The sequence below is a fragment of the Oryzias melastigma genome, linkage group LG15, assembly GCF_002922805.2.
Source record: "Oryzias melastigma strain HK-1 linkage group LG15, ASM292280v2, whole genome shotgun sequence".
In the NCBI taxonomy this organism is placed as follows: domain Eukaryota; kingdom Metazoa; phylum Chordata; class Actinopteri; order Beloniformes; family Adrianichthyidae; genus Oryzias; species Oryzias melastigma.
The window spans coordinates 29,500,977-29,522,172 of NC_050526.1; the positions used below are offsets into that span (position 1 = coordinate 29,500,977).

At 39.1% G+C, this 21,196-nt stretch overlaps 1 protein-coding gene across 1 annotated transcript in view; it reads left to right on the top strand.

The window, feature by feature from the left end:
• The first annotated feature begins 7,297 nt into the window (after window positions 1–7,297).
• Window positions 7,298–21,196, top strand: part of vwc2 (von Willebrand factor C domain containing 2) — a 38,097-nt gene continuing 24,198 nt past the window's right edge. Inside the window, exon 1 of the mRNA XM_024296501.2 lies at window positions 7,298–7,536. The gene's annotated coding sequence lies outside the window, so the exon portion shown is untranslated. The remainder of the gene's footprint in view (window positions 7,537–21,196) is intronic.

Consider the following 21,196-nt stretch of genomic DNA (forward strand, 5'->3'; position numbering starts at 1 on the left):
CAGATTGGTTGTATTTCTTATTGGAGAGGAAATGTTTTTTTTTCTTCTTTCTCTGACTGCTTAATCTAAACATTGCTCTGACGGATCTCTTGTTTGATGGGATGAAGGGACCCGAGAGCATGACTCAAGAGCCAGGCTGTGAAGCATAAAGCATAAAGATTTGCTGAAAGCCAAAGCGAGGTGACAAGCGGGCTTCCTGCTCCGGGACTGCACGTCTTCATTAAACAGTCCAGATGAAACTAAGATCCAAGACGAGGAGACAGACTTATTTTCAGGTGTGCAGTAATGTTGCATGCAGTCCTGCCTTACCGTGTAGTTCAGGATTTAAAGCATTTGTCTGCCAAACCAGAGTGTTCGATCACATGTCTTTGTAATGATAACATAGACCAGGGGTCTGCAACCATTCGGGTCGATTTCTCGCCAACCAAAACCTATTAGTGGCCAGAAAGAAAGTCTTCACTCACCCTTTAGGAAATAAGATACTGATTTATATTTATGTTTTTGCAACTGACATGACACATTTAAATACACGTGTGTGTGTTTTTTTTGTCATAAATAAAACATAATCTCTTCATAAACATGAAGAGAAAATAGCTTTTAAAAAATGAAGTACTTTAAAACTTTTGACAGAGCTTTGCATGACTCCCTTTCAAAATAAAAGACATCCTACACCATAGGATCATGTCAATGCAGCAAATGCAGCAGGAAGTGTAAAGACATCAATGACAAATAAATTAATTAAAAAAATGTTTATTTTATTGTTTCTAGTGCATTTCAGAGCTGGGTTGGTTTGGAGTTGCTGCCTTTAGGTCCAGACAAATATCCTGCACATTCGGTTACCAAATAATAAAAAACATTTAAAACATCGTGTGTATATGAGAATTAAATTCTATGATAATATGAGTAAGAGAAAAGATCAGGAACAGTCAGCATCTCTATGAACTATAATTTGATATGATAATATGATTAAACTATCAAACTCAAGGGCTTCGTATAAATGAAAATATATATTTTATCAACAAAACAAAAAAAATCAAAATAAATAAAGGTGAAGAAGATAAATTATAAATACCATCATTATTTGTCCCTTTCATATTACATTAACATATTCAGTACACAACATAAGTCCACATATCTTCATGACAGGATAGGCACAGTGAGAAGAATAAAAATCTAATTTAATTCCCCTGTATCACATCTTAAAAAGAAAAACAATCCTAGATGGGTTTTAGCATCTGTCCCTACACACTAACTACATATTACATATTCCTCAAGTTTTTTCTTTATGAATATTTTTTTAATAATATTTTAACTTTTCAAAACTTCCTGTTGAGCATTCCAAACTTTTACCCTAACAAAAGAAAAACATGTCTGCTTTAAAGTAGTTCGAGCACTTGAAACTTTAAGTCATATTTCCTCCTGTGATTTTCAGTGTCTGAGGTAAAAACAAATAACTTTGAACTTTAAGCATCTCTGATAAAGTTAGCCGTTTTACTAAATCCTCAGATTTGACTTGACTCCACAAATAAAGCACCTGTATTAACTCTATGTCCAACTTTATGATCTATGAAATCATATTAAAAACAATTCATCTTTATTTTGCATTAGAAACAATCTGGATTCATTCATAAAAGTAAATTTAGCTCAAAAATACTTCAGGAAACAGTTTTATGGGACTTTTTTTAGTTAACACTTACACCGAAAAAGAAACGATTATTACATCAATCCAGACAGACAGTAGCTGTTTCAGGGGCTAAATTTATTGAAGATGATCTCAGGAAAACAACTGTCCTGCAGTCTAATAAGATCTTTTTCTTATTTTCCTTCAGAATCATAGACTGTGTCCTCTGAAAAAGCAGCTTTGTTAACAGTGTCATGTTGTAAATTGTCTAAAATGTAGTGAGAATGGTGAAACTTTTCTTCTGGCAATGTATTGTACCCCAGAAAAAAACTGAAAGTGTTTAAAATGGCAGGAAGTTTTCTCCTGTTTTGACTGACATTTTTTAGGGATTTCATTTAAACTGAAATAAAAAATACAAACATAAAGACTGAACGTGTGAGATATCCAACCAAATAGAAAAAATGTTTAGCCAAATTAGAAAGAATAGTATATAAAGTAAGCGACTTTAATTGTATTCCTACCATAAAATGTTGTTTCAAACAAAGGAGAACCAGATGTTTGATGTAGCAGAAAAATATTAAGCTAATAATCGACAAGAAAATGGATATGACTAAAAAATTTAACTGGGAAATCTTAAGGAGATGTAACTGACAGGAGCAGCAGGATGACAGATGAGTCCAAACCTGCTCAGCTGATCTATAGGAAATCCCAAACTTAAAATGAAGTAAAATAGATCCTTGACAAGTCAACAAAGACCTCATTTGATTAGCTGCACATCTCCATGAGAGAAGTTTCTAAAAAGCCTAAATGATAGATTGAAAACATCTCCAATGAACATCCAGAGGTTTTTACGGTCATACTCCAGCAGAAGGCGTCTCCGCCCTCCCCTTACCTTGTTTAGTACAAGCTGAACTTACAGTCCCTGCACTGTTGGTGAGAACCCGGAGCTTCGACTCCATGCATAACAAGAGACTGGCTGCTGTTAATTAGCTGGAGTTGAAGAATTATTATGACTTCAGGGATCCTGTCTCCTTCCATTCAGACTTGGACTGAGTGGGGCGCTCTCAGGTGCTGCTGTGCAGTCAGGATTGAAAATGTGAAACATTAATGAGCTGGGTGAGATTTAGGACCACAGACTCCCACAGAGAAGGAAAATGGCTGCAGTCAACAATCGATTGGGTCAAGCCCAACAGATCCGTGTGTGCACCAACACGCCTCATTTGATTACATAGAAGCACATCCTTTAACCCTTTAACACCAACTTTGAACTTTGTAACTTTTCAACTGTTAACACGATCAATGTAATTCTAGCAGAATCTGAAGGAGAAAAGCGGCGCGTGCCGCTTTTCTCCTTCAGATTCTGCTAGAATTACATTGACCGTGTCAAAGAGTTAGTGTTTAAGCATCACCGGCGGCGCCTCAGGTGTTAAAAAGTTAAGCCAACAGGGACATTAGTAAACACGTATGGACTAGGCTCTTCATTTTCTGACTTTACATTGTTATTTTGTTTAGCAGCCTCTTCTCTTAACCAGAGTCATACAGATTTTTCTCTGAAATAAGTGAATCTGTTGGAGTCCAAGGCCTGCAAGGTGTTCAGGTTCTGAGTTTGAAGTAAATCAAACTGTTTGACCTTCATAAGTTCTCATAAATATTTGTTATTCATCCTTTATCCCCATTTGGAGTGGTTCAGGGGGCTTTATGAAGTCTGTCTCAAGTCTGTCACATGGTCACGTGCAGACATGGAAAACCACAACGCCGTACAAGGAAGCAGTAGATTACAAGGTGAAGAACAGGCAACTAGTAATCCTGCTGCTATGTGTGAAATAAACAGGTGTAAGTACAAGTCAGGCAAACCAAAGTAAACAACCAATTTCCAACTGCTGTAGCTGGGCAAATTCATTTATTTGGACACATAAGAATCAGGGAAAGCCTTCTTCAACACTTTCTTATATAGACATGAACACTTCAACTTTCCCCCAGCCAATCAGATCAAAACATTTAGAAAAAGAGCACCTGCAAATGATGAAAAATCCTATATTCTAAAACAAAATAGGGAAAACTCAACGGAGGAAAACGAACATTCCAACAAGATAACTTTTAAATTTAAACAGTAATGAAGAACGCACAAAATGCAAAACATTCAGCAGCATCCTCACACCTGCGGTCACAAATACAACCACCACGGTGTAATGTGGAGAGTCTTCAAGATTTTATTTTAAAGAATTGTTGGTGTGGTCATGAATGTAGACCTAGGGTGGGCAAACTGCGGCCCGTTTAACTATTTTTATATAGAGCTGTTCTACCTTCCTTGAAGGCCAAAAGCGCTTTACAGTCACAGTCCCATTCACCCATTTACACACTGGTGGCGGCTCCACTGCCGAACACTGGTGCCAACCTTCCACCAGAGGCAAAGTGGGGTTCAGTGTCTTGCTCAAGGACACTTCAACACATGGGCGGGCAAGGTGGGAATCAAACCTGCAATCCTCCGATCATTTAGAACACACCAGAATTATATTAAAAATGTTACATTATTTCATACTTATATATATATATATATATATATATATATATGTATATATATATATAAAATGTTTTATTTTCAGTTGTGGTGTGTCCTAAATAATGACAAATACATTGACCTTGTCTATAGGTGAAGAAATGTATTCTCCATTCATGAGTTGTTGGACGATTTGTTGTTTTCCCAACATTCATGTGTGTTTTTTAAGTTGGACAGTCTTCTTTCGGGTCATTCAAACACCACATGAACATGGCATTTTTGTGTGATTGTGTTTTTCCCAGGGGGACATCAACCCATCAGGGCAATTGGTTCTAAAATAAGAGCAACATTTTTAAATACAAACTTAAAAATGTTCTTTTTTAAAGACATTTTCAATCAAATTGAAGCTGGGTTTTCATCCAGATTTCATTCTGTTTCTTTCTCTGATGAGGTGGATTACAAAAACACGTCATGGTGGCAGTCAGGGGCCATCAGGCGGGCAAAAACTTCTTTCATTTTTCTCAATCCTTATGTGGCCACCACACAGCATGTAAAAATAAAACTGCAGAATTTACTGAAAACCGTGCATTCAGGTCGCCGTGTGGTAGAATTTTGGGATATGTGACCGCAGTCTAACAGAACCTTCTTGCTGTGAGGCAAGAATGATCTGTTGGGTCATTTGGAGGTTATTCCTCTGAAATTCAGTTTTCTTCATTTTAGGATCTGGTCAAGTGAAAGAGTGAGCATCTGGTAAAATAAGAAAACACGTCTGAACGAGGGTCAAGACTGATGACACTTTTGTTTCCTCAAAAAAGAAAATGTTTTAGCCTGATCTGAATAAAGGATGCAGCCATGCTTCTCAGTCGCCCGTCCTCCTCAGATGAAATGTGGATTCCCAGAGTTTAAATCACATTGATGCACAGGAAACAACAAGAGAGCAGCTCTTATGCTGCATATTGGTGACAGGTTTATAAAGACAATTCTCCAACTGCAGGCTATTATGGAATGCAGCTTGTAGATGGCAGAGGGCATACAGCCCCCCGCCTAAACAAATCTTTCTAACTGCACTCTCTGGAAACAACAGAAGCAAACCCAGTCTTGCATTGTAATAAATATTCAGCCCATGTTTTAGCCAAATTCCCTTGGGTATTTAAAAAAAAAAAACAACTACTCAACCTGCAGTAGTTCGCTCATGCATGCTGCTAATGGGCAGGTGGGGCACAGCTCTGCTTTCCCTGTTGTCCTGTTTTGGCCCCGCCCCTCCCTGAAGCTGACTGCTTCTGCCCATTTCCGACACAAAAAACCCCGAGCTGGGCACTTTTGTTCTGCCTGATCTGTAAAGTACAGGAACTGAGGCGTGCGGGCCATTTCCACAGCCGAGCTCCAAATGCTGAAGTGGAGATAATCAATAGTTAATGGGGGGAGAAATGTAATGACAGTGAAGGATGACATTTCAACCTTAGGGAAGGTGTAGCTGCAGAGAACAGTGCTGCGTGGATGCTGATGTGTGCCCACGGCAGTTATGAGTTCACAGCCACCCTCTAATGCTATATTAATGATTTCCCTTTTCAACAGGCAGGACTCATGTGTGGAGCGGCCTGCCACCATGCATTTCTGCTCAAATATTAGGGTAGAAACACATTTCTTTTCTGAAACTTTGCCCCAATTTGTAAGCAGCAGTGCCATTCAGCTCTTGATGACAGATTCCTGCAGCAAACCCGTCCGTCTGGGCTTGACTATATTTTTGTGGTTGAAACTTGTTCGTGCTTTGCCTAAAGATAATCTTTTAGAATGCACGGACCTTATTTGAGTGGTCCTTTTGAAATAAGTTTCAGATCCGTGTGAAAGCAGCGATGGACATTTCCCACTGGGCTTCATTATGAACTGGAGTGGATCAGATTAATGGTTCTGTAAAACATCAGATAACCGCTCTGTGGTTTGGCAGCTGTTTATGCTTGAAGTAATGTAGCTTAATTTGTCTGAAAGCTTTCAAAGACATAAACACTTGATCCTTTTATGTAGCATTTAATATTCTGGCGCAAAAGTCGGGATAACAAAATTTAATACAATTTATTTATAGGCACCTTTCATGACACTAAATACGACCTCATACCTCTGCCCTCACCAGGTATTAAACCAATCACCATTAATACCTGACGAAAACAGTGATTTTAACACGTTCTTGTGGCATTTTACTGATGATGAAAATAATAAAAAATAAGATTAATAATTCATTTCTGAGTATTTATTTATTCAAATTGATGTGAATCAGGAGCAGATGAAGAAATAAAGGCTAAAAAAGATTGTATTTGTGGAATAGAAAATGGGCCATGGCTCCATGCTCCACTTCACTGATGGATCTACTTGCAGATAAATAGATCGTTTTCCTCGTCTGAGCTGGAATCTGGACCAAAACTGTATGGCTGGATAGCTTCAATATTGGTGTTCATTGTTGTTGGAATGGGAGTGTTACGTTGGGGGTGTGAGGGGCTGTAAGCTAGCTGGAGAGAGTGTAAACAGATGGATGATGGGATGTAGGGGCGGGATTACTCTGTACCAACACCCGCTTCACACAACTCAGAGGTACATTTTTAATTAACTACTGCTGCTCTGCAGAAACTATGTCTGAGAAAACAACACTTTTTTGGGCTAAAAATGTTATAATTATATTTAAAACACCACTTGGAACACTTAGAAAATGTAACAAAAGATGATCGTAGTGAGACTAACAACAAATTGGCCTCTAGATAAATGTAACAGATGGAGAGAATGTTCTCGGACTAAACAGAAATAAAAGCATTTTCTAAGAAACATTTTAAAGCTATTTTATTTCCATTCACACTTCGATTTCAATTCTAAATTCACAGAAATAGACACAGTACCTATATTCATGAATGAACACAAGTACAAATAAATACTTCCGGTCTATTTTATGAGGTAAAGTGGTTGATCACGGCAGAGTGCGAACCACGTGATCAAGTCTGTGAAATTTCCATTAGGCTCACTAATTGGCCATATGTTTCCTGTCACTGACGGTGAAGCGCCATCTAGTGGTCGTCTGAGTCAGCCCAGTTTGTGAGCGCTGCCCCCCTCTCCCCATTTATTAAATTATTATCTCCCCACCACCACCACCACCAACTCACAGGGAGGCGATGGAGCCGGCGTGGAGCTGAGACATCAGCATCTCTGCAGCCGCGCCACACCGCCGGTCGCCGGGGCGCTGTCCTCCAGCCGCGGTGCAGACTAAAGTTACGCGCAGCGCGCGCGCGCTGACCTGCGCGTGCTGCGGGAGGCTGCGCGTCTTGAGCGGCTGTGAGAGCGAAGCCTCGCATCTCTTCTCTCTGCTCATCAGTTGTTGCTGTCACCGCTCGGGCTGCCACAGGCGCACGCGGAACCGGACGGACGCCGAGGATCGCAGGTGAATCAAACCGGCGCGGATCAGATGCATGAAGCTTTTCTTTCTTTTGTCATTTTGATGTTCGTTGTTCTGCGTTTTTACATGAACTTTTACTGTTTAAAATCCAGCTTCATTGCATCTTCAACTGTGAGTTAACCATTAAAAGCTGCAGACTCTCCAAACAGGCGGAGAAGGAATGGTGCACCTGTGGATGCAGCAGAGATTCACCAACTGTGAGATGTTTGCAGATGTTTCCTAAACGATGCTCAGGTTTACTCCAGGATTCATTCATAAAACCCTTTAGAAGAGGGACAGTAGCATTCTTCTGTTTCATTTAGCACAGCAGGCAGTTGAATGCTCATTTTGCATATGGCTTAATTAGAAAATCATTGAAAGGGAGATTTATGGATGTTTTTCCTTTTCTTGTGTGTTTTGATTCAGAGCTGAATGCCGATCCGTCACTGTCACATCCTGTTCTTGAAAGCATGCTGGAACAGCCATGCCTGTTTGCACTCTTCACACAAACATTTCCGGCCAGGCTTTGTGCAGGAGCAAATGTGCAGCCTGTTCCACTGCAAACAAGCCTAAGATTTTGTGACAGTTTTTCAAAAGGAGTTAGTTTTTTTCATTCACTACATGTCGCTGTAAACTTTCATCTGATTTGGGTCACTTGCAAGATTTACAGTGTGGAGATGAAATTCAATTAGACAGCCCTGCAGCATTCTTTACTCAATGGCAGATGGCTTAATGCTCTTGGATCTTGCATTAGTGTCTCTTAATGCTCTAATTGGTTTTCATCATTTCATACTATCTATCAGAATAAAAGGAGGTTTAAAAAAGCGTTGCTTGAATGCTTCCCTTGTCAGGTCCAGCCCCAAAGCCACCACTGTCTAAACATTTCACTTGGGATTGTGATGCGCTGTCATAAATGCAAGTGGAGCTCAGAGTAAACGCTTGTGGTCCCTGCGTGTCTTAGATGTTGGCTTGTTGGAACAGTGGAAGTTGGAGAATTTGTAATGTGCGGTAAATGAACTGTGCTCTCCGGTGAGGGCATGTTTGTCTGTGTGAGTTAATTCCAGCCCCGAGGAGACGGTTTTCCTCTCTGACATCTACAGAGATTTTGTCAGACGAACATCCGCTTCAGTTTCAGTTTGAAAAATGGCTTCAGCTTCTCCCTGTGTATGCCATCAGCTTTAAACCAAAATCAAGAAAACATTTTCCCGTCACTCGTTTACTTAATATTTACCTTGATTTTTCAAATGAAGAGAAACGTTTGTGCTGCTGCCCCACATCAATCCCTGCTTGCAGATTTATTGTGTCATTGTAAGAGCGATCAACCTCCCAGGAAGAAACCTTTCTGAGTGATATCAAAGATGAAAGCAGGGAGCAGCATTTGAAGCCATGCCAGTTCTATCTGTATGAATAATAGGAGCGTGTTTGTCAAGGCAAAGCTAAACTCAAAGCTTAGATTCTGGTGTCAAGACTTATCGTCCATATTCACTGTGCTGTGTAATAAAAATGACAACAACTTATGAGTCAGATATCAACGGGATGCTAAGCGTCTCTGAAGGGTGACTCTACAACCAGGTTGAATCCCTGCTTGATTAAACATTGTTGCTGCACTCGGGTGGTCATACTGGCTGCATGTTGGAAGGAGAACTTTGGCCTTTGACAGAAGGATTTATAACTACAGTGACTGTAATGACTGAGCTGCTGCTGCTGCTGCCAAACGCTGATGCTGAGTTCATTCAGTCTGATGCTGGAAGCAGAGACATTTAAATGTCAGTGGAAACATGCTCAGTCCTCATAGCAGCACTGTTTCAATATGTAATATTAATGGTGGAGAATTGAACAATAAAATGCAACTTTACTACTGTGAGATGATTCAAATGTCCTCCATCTTTCTGAATCTAGTACGAGAGAGCTGATGTTGATGGAGGACAGAAAGGCAGGAATATTTGTCTGGAGGGAGAGTCACCCCAATGTGTCATAACGAGCTCCAGCTCTTACGACATTTTGGATGCCATGAATTTTTTAAGTAGATACACTTCACTTGTAACCATAGCAGGTTTTCTCCACAAATGTGAATGAACACTAGAAGGGTCCAGAGTTCTGCATGACACAGTTTAATTTGAGCTGCGGTCAGTCGGTGTCTAATACATCATTAAAAACCAGTTTGGAGGGAAGGATTGCAATTGAAACCAGGTATGCACTTTTATGCTATGGACACAAATACAACTGCCACCACTCGATGTAGAGGCATCGCAAAATCTTCAAGATTTCATGCCATTGTACTATATTTTGAAAATTGCTGTCACCACAGGGCAGTACCAGCTGGGTTGCCGGCCGGCAGCAGCTCTGAGCGGGCGTCCATATTAAGTGCCATCATCTGCCAGCTGCCCGGTAGTCCAAGGATATATAAAAAGCAGGCCATTGGTCATTTGCAACTCAGACTTTAAGCACACATTATAATCTTGTCAATTTACACGCTTTTAGACAACATGCCTCCCAAGAAAGCACAATATTTTGTATTCTTTGTATTCCTCTCAGCATCAACTACATTTCGTCTATGCACAGGTCCTGGAGTGGCTGTAGTGCTACTAACACTAGGGATGTAACAATTCAGTCAAGCTAGGATTCTCAGGTAAATTTCCCAGGAGGGGAGCGTAGCTGAGGAGCACGCAGCCCCTCCGCTATGCACACACACAGCCTGCATGGAGAAAAGGCATCAGTTCTTCATTTCTAAATTTAGTCACAGGTCGTGAAAAAATATATTTTTTTATTCTCTGCAACAATGAAAATGTTGATGAGTTGGAATGGTTTTGTACCAATTCACGAAGTATCGTTGCATCATAATCAACACCATGGTGAACTTTCTGTAGCTGCTGTCTTCATTTTGACCCACAGTGGCCGGGATCATCAGATTGACGTTCGGTCATCGGCTGGCTTCTGCCCAATATCAACAGCCCTCGTTGAGTGTCCTCGCTTGTCTCTGTGCTGCTGTCCCCCCACCACTGTCCGATGTTAGAAGTTGTATGTGGCAATAGGACAGCAGCACAGGGGGAAGGGGGTGGCTGGACAACTCATTCCTAATTTGTCTCATGTTGAGGCATGGTTAAGGACCCTACACGTCAAAAATTGAGGTTTTGGGGTCCCCAACTCGCTATTTGACGTGCTGGCTGTTCCAATTAAATCAAGGTTCCCCAACCTCCTGTACCGGTCCGGTATAGGGGCCGTACTGGTATCCTAACCTTAGCCTTAACCTGGTACCAAACACGGATCGGTACTGATCTGTGTCCAGTACCAGTTCTGGACACAATACCAGATGCAGACCAGGCTAGGATTAGAGTACCGGCCACGTCCCGAGGTTTGGCCCGTGTCCGGTCCCACGTCCGACAAAAGTGACACAGAGGGGTCCTTAACCAAACTTCAATATGTGGCGACTTGGGAATGAGAATGTGTTGGGCTGGAGGGTGGCAGTCTGATATCATCCAATCATCAGACAATTAGGGAACCTTGTGCTGCTGCCTTCCTGCCACCCGCCTGTTACTGGACTGCCATGGCACAACCCTTAAATGTGCTGCACGGACCAATGTCAAAAAATCGTCCGGTCAGGATTTAATTTGAACTTTTTCTTAAAACCTCAGCGGCCAACCTGCGGCATGCAATAATCCGACTGCTACATCACGATTACAAAGGCTGCCGTGAGATCACCTGCCAAATTTGCTGGAAAACTTGCATTCAGGTCACTGCGCGGTGGCATTTTGGGACATTTGTCCATAGTTTTAATGAAGCTACCGAAGCACAAAATTACTACAAAGCATCCCCCTAAATTTTTATAAGGAAGTATTAAACTGCTGATGAAAACTCAGTATGATACAGATTCCATCCACACAGATATAATTGAATTTGCATGGCAGTAAGCCATTTGCAGGCAAAGTAATATAGAACATTACCCTCCATCTTGACATAATTAATGTTTGAGATCCATTTAATACCCAAGAGATGTTACTCTGCCTTTGTCCTTTTATGTTTCACTTAGAAGCAGAATTACACATATATTATTTTCTTTTATTAATTATTTTTTTTAAGTTAAACAATAGGAAATGTTTTTTTATGAGTGCAACATTGTAAATGTAAATGCAGTGAAATGCAAACAGGATGTGGAAAAAGACAGAACACAGAAAAAAGATAAGAAAAAAATCACAGTGACTGCAGTCCAAAGTGGGCTAAAGCAGACAAACAGCCGCCGCTTTTCCCACCAGACACATCTGCCTCCTTTAAACTTTTTCATTGAGGCTGTATTTTTTTATTTTCAAAGTGCTTTTGGATGTTTGCAGGAAGGTGTGTCTTGGGTGTAAACTTTTCCTGTATTGCAATACATGTATCAGTAATTCTGAAATGAATTCAGATAGATAATTTTGTCTTTTGAAGACGGTGGTGTCTATAAAGTATTATTGTTCTCATTAATTTCAGTTATAGACCAATCATTTGAATTTCAAACTACCACAACAATTTCAAACTCGTTCTTAGATCCCATCTAGAAACCCCAAAATGTCATCTAAATAACGCAAGTAGTGGCTTTGTTTCTGTTGGCATTTAGATAGCACTCCTATTCCAAATTGGCCGTGAAAATGTTGGCATTGGCAGAGGAAGTTTTCTGTCCATAACTGTGCCCCTTATTTGTAAATAAAAGTTGCCGTCAAACGTGAAATCATTCCAAGTCAAACTGATGCCCAACACTTGTAGAAGCTTTTCATCTGGTGGTTTTGGAGTTGGGTATTTTGATAAATCTTTTGGACACAATTGACTCCCTCCTTGATCGAAATATTGGCGTATTTGAGTATTTGATCAGTTTAGTCTTCTGTTTGTTTGCATTTAGACTTTTCCAAATTTTATTTTACACTCTCGCTAATCCCTTTCAGTCTCATTATTTAATCACATGGTAACATGCCATTCATCATATGTTGGTGGATATTTATATGTAAGAAAAAGCACTGAACATATACAGTATGTGTTCCTTTCCAAACTATAGAATCACTACACTGTGACAAAGTTTAAAGATATTTTTTAAATTACTCTTAGAGCTTCATATCTTTAAAATACAAAGATGGGAATTAAATCTGTCGGTCATCATCAATTTACTTAAATGAAGATTATATCCTTTGATGAAATTCTGTATTATAGAAAACGCTGTTTATATTACACAGTGACATAGTTATACCATTATACAAAGTTACATGTGGTTTATACTTGTTTATTAAAGATGTGTCTTGTGATCCTAAACTATATCTATTCCATTTTCATTTATTAATAAATATTAGAGCTGTCAGGCGATTACATTTTTTAATCACGATTAATCGCATTGTCCATAGTTAACTCGCGATTAATCACAAATTAATATGTGACCTTTTTTTAGGAAAAAAATGTGTGCTTCGTGGAATTTAGCAGTTCTAAATTAATTATGAAAACAAGAATGGAAAAATTAATAGTTTTCATCAGAAATACTTTATTTTGTAACATTGTATTGAGATAAACTTTCTTAACAATAAAAGGCTGTAACATAAAATGCCTAACAAAAGCCCAAGTGCAAGTGAAGGGCATTTTAAATTCAAAACTTCAATCAACGTTCAGTAAAATAAAATAAAAAACTTAAAAAATAAAATTTCCATAACACTTTCATGTTCATTTTTTGTCAGGACCAAATCTTTTCCTCCTCTGCTGAACTACAGTAATAAATGAAATAGAGATTTATCATTTCCAATTAACTTTTGTTTTTTAAAACATTAAAGACTGAGAAAAGCGGGATACTCTGTGGATAGTTTGACAGTCTGTTACTGCCGCCGCGTTCTCTGGCTGCAGCTCGATGCAGCGACGTGTCCAGCTGAGCTCATGCCATGAATATGCCGGCAGACAGACCGCTATGCTGGGGCTGGATCACGCTTAAACCTCCAGAACATTTAAAACGTCCCCCGGTGCGCTTGCTGTTCGGAACGTCGGGGGTCCGCAGCTCTCAGGACGCGGCGCCGGACACGAGCCGGTACCACCAGACGTGGTACTGGACGCGAACCGGTTAGAGTGCAGGAGCTCTCCAGGTCCTAGCGCCGGGCCGGTTCTAGCTAGCAACTCGGTGGTTGGAGACCCGCCCGTGATCTAGTGAGAGCAGCCGGTGAGTTGGAGGGCGATGAGGGATGCCTGCACGCAGTGTGGAAAGGCACGTATGAGAAAATCTGCGATTAATGCATCAAAAAAATTGTCGGCGTCATGCACATGTCAAATTAACGCATAATTAACGCGACAAATCTGACAGCCCTAATAAACATCAATATTATTTTTGACACATTTTGGTCAACTTTTTTAATGTTTAGGGGAACATAAAGGGATTATTGTACCTCTGGAAGCTCAGGTCATAGAAATACATCTAAATATGCAGATTTATGCAAACACAAAATCCCCGTTGAGTCTTTGAGATGTACAGCTTTAGAGGAAACCAGAGTCTAACAGAAGCTGTTGACGTCATTGTCATGATATAGTATCTTTAATGTTTCTTTGACAGCATAATGATCACATGAAGATGAAGAGTAAGTTAAGAACCACAGCTGAGGCCTGGGGATGATAGTGATCGACGGTTAGTTTTGTCTCCAACTCCACCAGAGTGGATAAAACTTCCCAACCGAGCTAACTATGCTCTTTACTCTAAGCTGTCACATTAAATCTTATCTAAAAACACAGTTTTTTTAGGAAAGTGGGTTAGAATTTTAGCCCAAACGTTCATTCCAAACTTTTTCCCTCTGTGTGACTTAAGATGACACAATGAAATGTTTTCTAATTTCGACGTCTGTTAGACTGTAGGGGGTATTTGTCGTTTATGTTTGTTGTGTGACGAGCAGTCTACAGAGAGTGTGAGAGGATCAGTAGTAGAAACACAATGAAGTCAAGATATACAGAGCAAGACGAACCAGATGGGGTTGAAGATCTCAGAGCAGATTCTGCTTCTCCCAACTCCGAAATCCACAGTGGTTTTCCTTAACCACACAGGGATTACAATGATGTAAAGAGGAAACATTTAGGAAGGCTAGATCTCATTGAAGTACGTTTCAAGGTGGTTTTATAAAAAAAATGGTGAGGACAACGATGGATCTAAGAAGTAGGGAGGGAAGGGGCAAAGCATAAGAAGAGGTGAGACAGATGAGAGACCTGCTGAAACTAAAGCAGCGGTTGCCACAGTAACACAGAACATCCATCCATGTTCAACAGCATATCCACTTGATGTGCTGAGCCTCATGGGATACTGTCATTAGTAAGACAACAAACATTCTCTGAGGATAGTTTAACATGTCTTCAATACATTTAGCTCATAAGATTTTCTAATTTCTTAGATTCATTTGAACATAAAAATCTTTGTTGTTTCTAATCAGTTTTTAACCTTTTATTTTATTCTTGTTGTTTCATTCAGCAACAGTTCAGGTATTTAAAAATGATGTTCTATCTATATTCAAAATCCAAACCCAAACAGACAAACTAGGTCCTTTGAATATTTAGTTGGGAACACAAAGTTTGAAATTCTTGAAAAGATATAGATCAGTAATCGCATCTAATTTTATTAAAGACTGTTGGAGAAGACTCTAGTTGTGCCAAACAACTACACATTTTAATATTGATCTTCTCAAAAACGGTATTGTTTATTTCTAGATGTGCGCAACTTTAGAAATAGATTACATTTCATCTTTTTAGTTCACAAAATATTTGTCTTTAGGTATTAGGGGTTTATAAAGAAACATGTTTAGCTAAAAACATGTATGAAAAGTGAGTGACTCTCCTTTCAAACAGGAAGTACCTGTTTGCTCCAAGAAGTCAAAATCTCATAGACTACTACAGAGAAATAAATTGCTCAGTCATTCTGTCTCAGAAAAACCACTTTTACTCGGATACATTTTCTTAACATCTTCTTGATAATCCTTTTTTTTTTTTTTTTATCGCAAGTTATCTAAGGTATAAACTGACCAATCAGATGCCTCAGTAAAGTGATGTCCACTGGCCCCACTCTGAACATTTGATTGACATATTCTCCCACTTTTACAGGAAGGGGTGTGGACTTTGAACAAGCTCACTCATGATTGGCTCGTAGTTGCCATTGAAATGTTGATTCAGACCAACTTTTTGAAAGGAACAAACTTCTTTGAGACCAGATTTGGAGTTGTTTAAGATAACATTCTCTTCATTGTGAAAGCACTGAACTCTTGTTCAAAGTTTTAACTAGAAAAACATTTTGGTATTGATGTTAATACAAGTAGCATGATACATTTGATGGGAATTAAGTATTAATAATAATAAATAATAGTAGATTTTAATCATATAGTGCTTTTAAAAGATACTCAAAGACAGTTGTCACTGCAACAAGGGTTACAATGAGCTGAATCCAGTTTGGATTCTTCCCCAGCCCAATAAAATACAGTGTTGTGCCAGGAAGGGTGTCTGGCTTAAAACGCTCTCATTGGATATGCTCAAAAGTAAATAAGGTTATTACTGGAACATAAGATATCCCCATCCGCCTGTTCTTATTGGTTAAGTGAAGTAATCAATACTAGAAGTTAAGACTCAGTTTGTGTGGAATTAGAGGGTACTTACTGCTCATCGCATGGACAGGTCCCATCAACACATTCTCACCCTCAAGTCGTCATGTATCGACATTTGGTTAAGGACCCCTCCACGTCACTTTCTGATGTTTTTTGCGTGTCCCCAACGCGTCATTTTTTTAGCTGCTGGCTGTTGGTAAAATGTAGGATATGGAACCCTGGGGACGCAGTACTGGATGTGGACTGGTCCTCGGGATACGTCCAGTACTGTTACCAAAGCCCAGTACCCTAACCCTATTCTACTATTGGACCTGGTACTGGATCTAAACCAGTACTAGACATGGTACTGGGAGCAAACCGGGCCTGAACGCGAATCGGTACCGGGATAGGGTACCAGTGTGCGCCGCATCAAAGTATTCGACATGTTACATCTCGCGGCCTGGGGGTTGGGGACCTGTGATTTAATGGGAACAGCCAGCATGTCAAAAGACGATGAGTTGGAGACACCTACAACATCAGTTTTGTATGTTAATATGAGTTGGGATTTAGAATGGATTGGTCCTGTTGCTGTTCTGTGCACAAGTTAGAATCAGAGAAAAATTATAGTAAGACTGTTGAAAGCCATTCTCTGTACTTAACTGCTCAAGACAGGGAATAGTTTACAAGCAAAGAGTACTTGTCGTTTGTAGTGACTTTCCACCGATGCCCACCTGATCGCCATAACCAGGAAAGCACAACACAGCAGTATGTTCTCCTATCTTAGGTCTGTTCTGTAAACTGTTTACAGTTCACTTCCAGAACTCTGCAGACCCACTTAAACATCTCGACATAAACATAGAAGCAATCTGCTAAAGGATATCTTTTATCTTTGTCCCACTATATTTTCCTTCAGTTTCATATTCAATATTTGCAAAAACAACAACAACAAAAAAAAAGATAAATGAAAAATGAAATGAAAAGTTGAATGAAGAATAAAGTTTGAATAAATAAAGTAATAGAATAAAGTCTGGGGGCAACTGAAAAACACTGTAGGGTTTGTTGTTTAGACGATGACAAATTCAAATTAAATGCTTCAAATTGTATGTAATGAGTTTCTAATGCATTAGGAACTTCAGCCGTGGTTCTGAGCTTGGCTTCAAAACACCAGTTGGAACTTGGTTTAGTCATTCTCTGTGCCCACACACAATTTGCCCTGCCTTTTTTCAGATACGCCTGTTTACAACCATCAATCAGAAACATCCGATGTTAATATGAGCCACTATTCCTTTATATTTGTGACATATTTGAACACCCACTTCACAGAAAATGGAAAAACTTAGCGCTGACTGGAAAAACAAGTGGCCAAAGCATCTCTTTGCTAATAATTATCTCTGAAAAACAAACATTGAATAATATTATAAATTTGCATAAGCCACTTTTAACCATGCAAGAACAGTACGGCCATGAAGTTTCTTTGCTTTCCCATGTATGGGTCCAAATAGACAACCTAATCAATAGTCTGAGGTGATGTCCAAAAGACATCAAGAACAGTTTAAAGCAACAAAAAAGAAAAACATTTAAACATTAGTCTGTCCCTTGTCAGCTTTTAATTTTTAGTTTTTTATTTCTGTAGCTCTAAAAACACTGTAGTCCCTAGAAAGTGTTTCTCAACCCAAAACCAGCGTGTATATGGAAAACAAAACATTGTTCATGTTTTCAAGAACACAAACATTTCATTCAACAATACCAGTCTCCAGAATTAACATAGACAGAATGTATTTATGATGTTTTCCAATGAACAACCCTGTCAGCTTTCAGTCTGAGGATGTGAAATTTATCAGTTTAAATTCAAACATGACGAGCCGAACAGCAGGAATGTGTCTTAAAAAATAACAGTAACATTCAAACAGAAACCTTTATAAACCTCAGCACTATAATAAAGTTTCAACTTTAAGACATTGTTTCCCAATTTAAATGATTACAGTCCTTCTTTTCAATCTTTCCATGTCTGTGTTGTAGAGGGCTGAAATTCAATGAAAGGCCATAATGTTCACTGATATTAAAAAATAAACCTTCTAAGAATCAAGCAGCTGGACCTTTTCTCTGTTTGATAACACAACAAGATATTTTCAAATGTCTGCCACGGCACTGGCGCTCATCCTCATCTGTCAGAGGAGACACAGCGTCTCATATGGGGAAGCTCCTTAGACGTGGCAGCAGTAACGCAGGAAATCTTGGTGATTTTTACAGAGGAGCTGTGGATCCAACGATTCCACATGACATGCTGTGTGACCTCTTGTGGTGAAGTAAATGCAAGTTTTCCAGCAAATTTGGCTGGTGGCCACATGGCAGCATTTGTAATCAGGAGGCGGGAGTTGTGTTATTACATGGTAAATGGTAGCTGTGAAGGTTTTAAGAAAAAATTTAATTTAACGACGACTGGACAATTTTTCTGTAAAAGTTGACATCGGTCACTGGGCACATTTTGAGGTTGCAAGGTGACAGGGGTGACACCATTACAAAATTGGGCGACAGCTGGGCGAGCACATGGCGGTGGTAGCCTGATTGCCGGCCGGCCGGCAGCGGCTCTTATTGCACAATGTGTAAATGTCTCTGGATGGTGGCCATCCATAAGAAATGCCACCAGCTGCCCAGTGAAAAGTGGGCCTGACGGTCGCTTGACTGCCACTGTCTACATTCGTGACCTCAACAATTTTCAAAAAAAAATCTTGAAGATTCTTTTGATGCCTCCCCATTATGCAGTGGCTGTTGTATTTGTGACCGTTTTATAACATATAAAAGCTTATTATTGTAGGTAAATGAGGAAAAAAGGAGGTTCTGCTTCTGTCCATATATGACAGTATATCTTGGTTATTGATGCATATTCATCATGTTTGAATGTTGTGGATGTTTTTAAACACAGAGCGCAGGTTCCCCTCAAACATCCTTGTTGCTTCACAAAAATGGTTTCAAAACGTCTACATCGTTCTTTAGGGGATACATGTTCATAATCCCTCCGGTCATCTCTCCACAAACTGAGTTCTTTCATATAAGTGAGGCAGTTTCAGTCTTTGTTCCAAAAAACACATTAATTTTTATCTATAACTAAAGCCTGCTCTGAATGAAAAAATGTTTGTCAAATTTATAGTCCCGCAGAGGGACGTGGACAGGATCAAAGGGGGGCAGGGGCTCAGAGTTGGAAAAGGGCAGCAAAAACACATATTATTTTATTATTTAAAGAAAATGGAAATTAAGTGGAATTTTAAAATGAGGTACTAATAGATAAGTACTCAGCTATGAGACCTGTGGAGGTGAAAGTAACACAGTTGTTATTACTTATGGGAACAAAGTATTATCAACATGAGTTCATTCACCTTTTTGTGGACTTGAAAGAGATCCAAAGCAATAAACCACTGGAGGCTATTTATGTTGGCATTATGCTGCAGGCACAATCAACATGAATCACGTTTAATACAGATGGTAATATTTCAAACACACAAATCCTACAAGTTTTCTGTTGACATTATTATTAATATTTAATGTTATTATCATACTGTTGCTGTGAGGATTTTGTAGTTTGCTTTGTTTTTTCAGTGATGGTTTTTGTCACGTTTTATCTCTTGTCAGTCACATAAGATTCACGTTGATCATCTGCAGCTGTTTTCATTTCTGTTAATTGTCCTCAGTGTATAGAAATGTCTGGTTTTCAGTTCTACATAGTCAGATCAACTGCTTCATCCCTCCTTTGTTTCTCCACAGTTTTAGTTCTGCTGAAATGTACTTATTAAAGACCAATTCCAATGGAAATACTTCTGTGCTAACAGTCTCAGCCAAAACTCAGAGACAACTTTCTGATGAATTTCTGCCTCTCTGCAGAAACTAGGTCTTAAAATGTGACAGGTTTTTTTGATCTTGGCTAAAAAGTGAATAATGATAATTAGAAGGCCACATGAATCAATTTAAAACAGATAAAAATATAATTGGAATGGGACTTTAAATGTGAGGCCACTAAGCCCACTTTCCTGCATTTTGGGTCCCACACCTCCAGTTCCTGACGCCTGCACCCAAAGTGACTCTTTTTTTACTCTATTTTGAGATTCACACCCAGCTAAACTCTCTTTAAATCTTCTAAAACACAGATTTATATTGTGATTGACCATATTTTAAGATTGTGAAACTGAACAATTCAGAATTTAAAGGAATCAATTCTAATGAGAAAATATTCTATTAAACATGAGCAGATTAGTAAAGGCTGGGAGAATTTTTTTACAAGATGAACTCTTACTCTTATTGCTGCTCAACTGGGTTTAAGCAACTAGATTTGACAAAAAAGGGAACTCCTCTCATTAGCTCTCACCAGACTGATGAAACCACTTGGATGAGCGGTAAAAGGTTTTAAGAAAGGTTTTAAGTTCAGCCTCCTTTATTTTTAAGGAACTGTTTTTGGACATTGCATGGTAAAGTTTTCCCACTGGTCCCGTATAGACGTAAAAACAAAGAAGTTCATACAGTTTTAAAAGTCTGGATTGATAGAACAAAGTGTTTGTATGATCAAGATAACTGACTTTATGTGCAATTCTGATTGCTCGTTTTGTTTTGTTTAAGTTCAAATCTATTTTATTGTATTCCACCCAAGTTTTTATTTTATTTAGTTCTATAGTTACTACATTCCTTGTGATTATCTGTAAAATAAAATATGTTTGTAGTGTCAGCAAAAACTGTGAGTTTTAAAAGTTTTGAAACATTTTATCTATAATTTATGTAAATGCTGAATAGCAGTGGGACCAGAGTTGATCCTTGTGGGACACCACAATTAATCTACTTGGTCTTTGACCAATTCTTATCCTCCTGTTAAATAGCGTTTTATCCAACGTAAATCTGCTTCTCTTGTCCATACATATATCCAGCTAGTCGGGTAGGATTGATATGATTGAGAGTCAAATGTTTTTTAAAGTTTAAAAAAGTATATTTCTTTTTGCCTAGACACATTTGTGATTTCCTCCTTTTTCCTCTGATTCTCTTGCCACTGTCTAATCATTAGGTTCTGTGGTGAAGTTATGCTGTTCCCACCAGAAACAAAGAATTAGATATGTATGCTGAGTTACACATCCGGTAAATCAAGTTCT